This window comes from Galeopterus variegatus, unplaced genomic scaffold (assembly GCF_000696425.1).
Source record: "Galeopterus variegatus unplaced genomic scaffold, G_variegatus-3.0.2 Scaffold7358, whole genome shotgun sequence".
NCBI classification, from domain to species: domain Eukaryota; kingdom Metazoa; phylum Chordata; class Mammalia; order Dermoptera; family Cynocephalidae; genus Galeopterus; species Galeopterus variegatus.
The window spans coordinates 25,993-34,915 of record NW_007733469.1 but is presented as its reverse complement, the minus strand read 5'-3'; positions in this window follow the sequence as shown (position 1 = coordinate 34,915).

Here is an 8,923-nt window from a genome sequence, read left to right as displayed (position 1 = left end):
TTGAAAGAATTATTCGCCTTTTGTTGCTCTTGGAAATGCAATCAATACTCTGGTATCACATCGCACAGCTCTCAGGATCGCGCTGTCTCCTGTCACGGCCACTCCAGACCCCTGTATCCCTTCTCCCATGCCTCATCCTATGCGTCTCTTCATCTGTATCCTTTGTAATAAGCCAATAAACTTAAGTGTTTCCCTGAGTTCTGTGATTCGCCAAGCAAATTAATCAAACCCAAGGAGGAGGTTGTGGGAATCCCAGTTTATAGCCACTCTGTCAGAGCATGGGTAAGACAGTCTGTAGCTTTCCCTTGACATCAGAAGGTGTGAGGCGGGGCAGTCTTGGGGACTGAGCCATCAACCTGTGGGATCTCATGCTATCCCCAGATAGTATTGGAATCGAACTGAAGGAAACCCCCCCAGCTGGTGTCCACTGGAAAATTGCTTGCTTACTTGCTGGTAGGGAGAAATTTCCACACATTTGGTCACAGAAGTGGGTTTTCTATGTTGATTTTGATTGTTACTGAGTAACAGTATAAAAACAACAGTTTGTTTTTGTTTTTTTCCCTGCATTTCTGTATTACATACAAAAAGAAAGTGCCTAAATTGTAAACATACAGCTTAAATGATTTGCACAAACTTAGCATACTGTTGTAACTCACACCTGGTCAAGAAAGAGATTACCAGCATACGAGGAACTCCACTCCTGCCTCCTTATATCCCCCTCTCAGAATAACCAGAATAACCCTGATCTCTAACACCATAAACTAGTTCTGCCTGCTTCTGAAGTTTTCATAAATGGAACCACACAGTGTGATCTGTGTGTTTTTTAATTGTACCTGGGATCTCTTTATGTGTGTTTTAATGATACCTGGGGTCTATTTTAATCAGGTATGGTAAGACACGCAGACACAGAAATGACTGTCATGAAAGAAAAAGTTTATATTCACAGATCCCTAGAAAGAGGAGAGACAGCATGCCACACAAGACCACATGAGGAAGTGCAAGGGTCAGTCAGGAGGCAGTGGGAGTGAGAGGAAATGTTGGCAAGAGCCTTTGCTGTAGATTCTGCAGGAAGGAATGGGCAAGGCAGGGTAAGCAGACTTAGGATAAGCTAGTTCGAATATTTCTAGCAGGCTCTGGGATATAAGGGATATAGCTGCCACCTGGACCTGTATGATTAGGGCAGGGGATTAGTGGCCCAGTGTGTAACAGCCTGATAAAGAAGGTGGTTGGAATATGGGCTGTGGATTGGTTGGTCTGCATATGAAAGATGCACTAGAGTTATTCATATTCTCTAGGAATTAGCTAGCCCTACTAGGGGCAGGCCCTTCAGTGTCAGCAAGGCCCCAGATGTCAAACATCAGAAATACAGAAAATAAAAAGGCATGATTAATATTGTGTATGTGTGCCCGTGATCCATCCATGTTACTGCATGTGCTTGTGGTTTGTTCGTTCTCAATGTTGTGTAGCACTGTGTTATGTAAATATGCTACAGTTTATTTAACTAATCTATTGTTGATGTGTGTATTAGTAAGCTCAGTCTATATAACAAAATATCATAGACTGGGTGGCTTAAATAACAGAAATTCATTTTCTCACAGTTCTGGAGGCTAGAAGTCCAAGATCAACATTCTGGCCAATTTAGGTTATGGAAAAAGCTCTCTTCCTGGCAAGCAGACAACTGCCTTCTTGCTATGTCTTCACACAGCCTTTCCTCAGTGCATGCAGAGAGAGAGAGAGAGAGAGAGAGAGAGAGAGAGAGAGCACTCTCCGGTGTCTCTTCTTATAAGGACACTAATCCTATTGTAACAGGGCCCCATCCTTATGACCTCATTTAACCTAATTACTTCCTTAGAGGCCCCATCGAGAGAGAGAGAGAGAGAGAGAGAGAGAGCACTCTCCGGTGTCTCTTCTTATAAGGACACTAATCCTATTGTAACAGGGCCCCATCCTTATGACCTCATTTAACCTAATTACTTCCTTAGAGGCCCCATCTCTAAATACAGCAAGAGCTGAAGTTAAGACTTCAGCATGTGAATTTTGTGGGACACAGACATTTAGTTCAGAACAATGGACATTCAAGCAGTAAACTTTTGTATACATTAATGTAGATTATTGTCCCCTCAACATCACAGTCTTCTCTCGGTTCAGCTCTACTCCCTTACCATAACAACTCACATCACACAACAAGCAGGAAGTTGTTAAAAGAGATCAGTATAATGGAACTTGGAAAATATGTTTGTCCTCATGATTCTTATCTGGTTATCTGATCTTCTTGAGATTTCTTGACATCTTCTTAACAGACAATAATCACCTATTATGTTGGAAAAGTCCCTGGATAGATCTGGGGTTTCCTGCTATCTTTGTGCCAAAGACATTGGCTTCCCCAATGCCCATAATCACTAGATAATATGAATACCAAAATTACAAAAATCTTATGTTCCAAATTGTTCTTTTTATTCAAGTCCAAATAAAATAGCTTTATTAAGTGCAGTGAGGAAAGTGTATATTCTAGTGTCTACCTCTTTGGTTTATTACAGGAATATATATAATATGTATGTAATTATATATCGTATATATAATGTATATATAATTGACATGTGGAGGGGGTGGGTGGATGGATGGATAGATAGATAGATAGATAGATAGATAGATAGATAGATAGATGATAGATAGATATAGAAATCACCTGGGAAATTCAGTGGAGATCCCAGAAGGTCATGCTTTAATGGTAGGAATAATCTATTTTTAGAGTGAATGTCATTTCCCTAGCAGAATGTAAAATTAATCCCCAAAAAGATCAAGATGGTTCACCAGTAACCTAAATAAGCCCAACCCTCTTTAAAGGAAGACAATTAAATCCAGACAAGTAACGATGTAGCCTTCACAATATCCAACATTCTCAAAATTACTAGACATGTTGCATTGAATTCTGGCACCAGCTACTAGAGTTGAGCCAAATTTCACATGTTAAGGACACAATCTTCCACAAGATTTCTCTTACTTCGTTATCAGCTGCATATTCAAAGACTGTAGGCCATCTGCACTTCAGAACAGCTGGCTACAAATTTGAGGGTCTCTACTAACACTTCAGGTTTGATAATTTATGACAACTCCCAGAACTGAAGAAAGCACTATACTTACAATCAAAGTTTTATTATAGCAAAAGGATACAAATTAAAACCAGCCAAAAGAAGATACACACAGAGTGAAGTCTGGGAGGTCCCCAAACATGAAGCTTTCTTGTCCTATCCCCAGGGAGTCAGGATGCACATGATGTCCCCAGCACATCAATGTGTGACAATATGCAGATTATTGCCAACCAGGAAAGCTTGCCCAAGCTTCAGAGCTTCTATTAAGATTTCATTATGTAGGGGTAATTGGTTGAATCATTAACCATATGATTAAATTCAGTCTCTAACCCCCATCCCTCCCCAGAGGTCAGGCTGATGTCATGTAGCTCAAAGCCCCAACCCTCTAATCACACAGTTGGTCATTCTGCCATAGCCAGCCCTTATTCTGAGTCATCTCATTAGCACAAACTATCATGGCCCACTGTGAATAGCTAAGACACTCCTAACACTCAGGAAATCTGAAGTATTTAGAGGTCACTTCCCAGAAACTGGGGACAAGTCCAACCAAATTCTTTATTCCCAAGATTTAGAAGCTACTCCCCAGGAGTTGGGCCAAAGGCCTGACCTCTTTTGGGTAAGTTAATTCTTCACTACATACACGTGAAGAAACGGGAAAATGTGACACATAACCAAGAAGAAAACTGGTCAATAGAAACAGATCTAGAAATGACAGAGATGATGTAATTAACAAAAAAGTACTCTAAAATACCTATTTCAGGTATGTTCAATATGCTTAGGAATTTTTAAAAATGAACATAATGAGATAAATGGAAGATATAAAATGGAATTTCTTGGAATGAAAAAAGTTTAAAATGAAAAATTCACTGGATTTAATTAATAGACACAAATTAGAAAGGATTAGTAAATTTGAAGACAGAGTAATAGAAACTATCCAAAAGAAAGCACACAAAGAAAAAAAAACTGAAAAAAAAAAAGGAGATTCAGTGACCTGTGGGACAATATCATAAAGTCTGACATATATCTAATGGATCCCAGAAATGGAAGGAAGGGGGACCGAAAAAATAACTGAAATGATGTTGGAAAACTTTCCAAATTTAGTGAAAACTACATCTTACAGATTCATCTGACAAAAGCTTTATAAACCCCAAGCAAGATAAACACAGACACCCAAAATAACACCAAGACATATTATAATCAAGTTGTTGAAAACCAGAGATAAAGGGGAAAATCTTAAAAGCAGACGGGGGGGGGGGGGAATGATGCAGAGGAACAAAAGTTAAAAAGACAATATATTTCTCAGAAAATATGCAACCCAGAACACAATGGAACTATATATTTAAAGTCCTCAAAGAAAAAAAATTCACCCACAAATTTCACACACAATGAAAATATCCTCTAAAAATGAAGGTAAAGAATTTTACATCCAGGCACAATGAACCAAGATTTTACTGGACACACATGCACACACGCACACACACACACACACACTGCGGAAAGCAATGATAAAACTTAGGGAAAAAAACCTATGTGAAGGTATTGTAGAATGAACACTAACAGGCAGATACTGATGGAGAATTCATGCACACGTGGACAAGGGGAAATTAACAGCTACTGGCATAAGTTCCCCCTTCCTGAGACTTTTTTAGCCTAGGCTAAATGGAGTTTAGTAAGCACACAGCAGCAGGAGACACCCACGTGAAAAAAACCTTCCTTACTCCTGGATATGGAAGAGCCAGAAAGGGGAATCCCCAAGTTCTGTCTCCGCACACCTCTGGCTGACCCTTGAACAGCCATGTGCAGAACAGACTCAAAGAAGCTCACCTTAAGACAAAAGTTCTAAACAGAGTCGCAAGAAACAGAGTTTGGAGTTTAAGCCCAGCCAAGCAAATTACCTCCTAAAAGAAAGAAAACAATATTAATGAAAGAAAAATAATACAAATATAATCTCTACTGCCTCATATTGATAATGTCCAGGACAATCCAAACTTGCATAACATGAGAAGAATCATTAAAATTAAGCACATTCTCAAGAGAAAAAAATCAAAAAGTCTAATCCTAAAATAAACCAAATTTTACAATTAACGGACAAATGAATATTATAATTCTATTAGTTTGCTAGGGATTTTATAACAAAGTGTCACAAACTGGGTAGCTTAAACAATAAAAATGTATTGTCTCAGTTCCGGAGGCTAGAAATCAGAGATCAAAGTGTCAGTGGGGTTGGTTCCTCTGAAGCCTGTGAGAGAGAATCTGTTTGACATCTCTCCTCTAGCTTCTGGTGGTTGGCTGAAAATCTTTGGCATTCTTTGGAATGTAGAAACATAATCCCAATCTCTGCCTTCATCTTCACACAGCCTTCTGTGTATGTGGGTTTGTGAGTGTGTGTGTCCACATTTCCCATTTTTATAAAGACACATTCATATCAGATTAGGGTCCCAACCTATTCCAGGGGGACACAATTCAACCCATAACAATAACTAACCTCAGTAAAGTATAAAACAAGGCATGCTTCCAACGTATGAAAATCTCAGCAGAAATATAAAAGAGATTTTTTTAAATATGGAAATTCTAGAACCAAAAAATACAATTTTTGAAATAAAAATTGTAGAATAGAAATAATAGCTAAACAAAGAAGACAGAGAAAAGTAATACACTTGATGATAGATCATTATAAAAAAGATGAAAAACAAATAAACATAGCATCAATGACCTTATAGATGAAATAAAACAGTTGTATGTATATGTAACTGGAATTACCAGAGATTAAATGTATAAAAATAAAAATAATGGCTGAAATATTTCCAAATTTTACAGAAGGCAGAAGTTTACAGATTCAAGGTTCTCAATAAGTAACAAGCAAAAGAACACAAAGAAGTCCATGCTGGGGCACTTCATATTTAAGATATTGAAGGCCAAGGACAAACAGAAACCTTAAAAACAGTTAAATAAAAACAACATATTATATGTGGAGAACAACAATCTGATTAACAGCTAACTTCACATCAGAACACAAGTAGACCTTGGGCTGGCCAGTTAGCTCAGTTTGTTGGAGCGCAGTGTTGTGACACCAGCATCAAGGGTTCAGATCCCCATACTGGTCTGCTGCCAAAAAGAGAAAAGAAAACATGTAGACCAGAAGAGAATGGAACATCTTTAAAATGCTGAAAGAAAAAATGGCAGCCGACAATTTTACCTAGATCCTGCAAAAATAATCATTTAATAATGAAAGCAAAATAAGGACATTTTCAGATAAGTAAAAATAAGAGGATTTATAACTACACTACAACAAATATTAAAGAAAGTTGTTCTGGCTGAAAGGAAAAGATACCTATGAGAATGTGAATCCTTGGCAAAAAAAAAATGTAGAGCATCAGAAATGAACATCTGAGTAAATGAAAAAAATACCTAATTTTGCCTTTTTGCTCTTAATATTATTTAATTCATATGTTATGAAATAAATATTTATGCCCCCCAAAGTTCACATGGTGAAACCCTAAGCCCCAATGTGATGGTATTAGGAAGTAAGGCTTTGAAGAGGTAAGTAGGTCATTAGGGTGAAGCCCTCACAGATGGGATTAGTATTCTTATAAGAGGAAGCACAAGAAAGATGATCTTCCAGCCATGTAAGGATACAAGAAGATAGCCATCTGCAAACCAGAAAGAGTATCCTCACCAGACACCAGATCTGCCAGTGCCTTGACCTTGGGATTCCCAGCCTCCAAAACTGTGAGAAATAAATGTTTGTTATTTAAGCCACCCAGTCTATGGTATCGTCTTGTAACAGTTCAAACTGACTAAGACACCATATAACTACTTATAAGTAAAAATTATAACATTTTTTAATGAAATTCATAGTTTGTTGATGCATCACATATGAGGGTACTTCAAAAATTTTCCTGGAAAATAGAATTAAAAGATAATACAAATTTTTCCATAAACCTTTTGAAGTACCCTCATATAACAATCATAACATAAAGGATGAAGAGATATGAATTTATAACATTGCAAGATTTCATTTTTTATGTGAACTAGTGCTTTACAACTACACTGTGAAAGTTATCAATGTATATTGAAATCCCTAAGGCCCTTCTAAAAAATTGACATAATCAATAATAACTATAAATTCAATAGAAAAATTAAAATCAAACCTTAAAAAGAACCAAATAATACAAAAGGAAGGTAGGAAAGGAAAACAGAAGAACAAAATACAGAAGAGTTAAATGGTTGAAATTGCTTAATGGTTAATGGTTAACCATTAATGGTTGAAAACATAAAACTGTCTCTATTTGCAGATGACATGATCTTTCATATAAAACTAATAAATGAGTTCAGCAAGTGTATTAGTCCATTTCTGTTGCTTATAATAAAATACCCAAAACTGGATAATTTATAAGAAAATGAAATTTATCACTTACAGTTTTGGAGGCTGAGAAGTCCAAAGTCCAGGGAACACAGTTGGGGAAGGCCTTGGTGGTGGTAACAGTGACCGAGGGTTCTCACATGGCAGAAAAGAGCAAAGCAGAGAGAGAGAGACAGACTTTTCCTGCTCCCCTTTTAAAGCCCTCAGGACCACACCCCTGACCATTATTAACCCATGCATTATGGCATAGTCCTACAATCTAATCACCTCTTCAAGGCCCCACCTTTCAATTACCATAATAGGATTTCCCACTCTCTTAACACTGTCACAGTGAGGATCACGTTTTAGGGGGAGACTCAATCCAAGACAACAAGTTTACAAAATACAGGATCAATGTACAAAATCAATTGTATTCCTACACATTAACAAAGAGAATCTTAAATAAAATTAAGAAACAATCCGTTTGAAATAGCATCAAAAAGAACAAAATACTTAGATATAAATTTAACAAAAGAAGTGTAAGACTTATACACTAGAATCTACAAAACAATGTAGACAGAAATTAAAGAAGACAAATAAATGGAAAGATATCCCATGTTAATGGATTGAAAGACAATATTAAGATATCATACTCCCTGCTATGAACTGAATTGTGGTCCCCCAAAATTCATAAGTTAAAGCTCTAACCCCCAATGTGACTATATCTGGAAATAGGATCTTTAGAGGTAACTAAGGATAAATGAGGTCATACAGGTGGATTCTTATTCTGATAGAACTGTGGCCTTATAAGAAGAGAAAGAGAGAGAGATCTCTTTTTCTCTGCCAGGTGAAGATGTAGCAAGAAGACAGCTATCTGCAACCTAAGGTGAGAGCCATTACAGGACAATGACCCTACTGGCACCTCGGTCTTGGACTTCTAATTTCCAGAACTGTTATTTAAGCCACCCAGCATATAGTATTTTGTTATGGCAGCCTGAGAAGACTAAGACACTCCCCAAACTGATTTACATGTTGAACTCAACCCTTAGCAAAATTCCAGCTAACCTTTTTTCAGAAATAGAAAAGTGGGCACTAAAATGTATATGAAAATGCAAAAGACTCAGAACAGACAGAACAATCTTGAAGAAGAAGAAAAAACTTAAGGGCTCACAGTTCTCAATTTCAAAACTTACTACAAAGCAGCAGTAATCAAAATAGTGTAGTACCACCATAAGAATAAGTATATAAACAGATGGAATAGAATTGAGAGTCCAGCTATAAGTTCATACATCTACGGCCAACTGATTTTCAACAAGAGTGCCAAGATAATTTAATGGGGAAAGAATAGCTTTTTCAACAAATAGTGCTTGTACAACTGGACAGTCAGATGTGAAAGAATGAAATTGAACTCCTACCTCTCACCATATACAAAAACTAACTCAAAATGGAAAAAAAAAAAAACATAAACATAAGAGCCAAAACTATACAACTT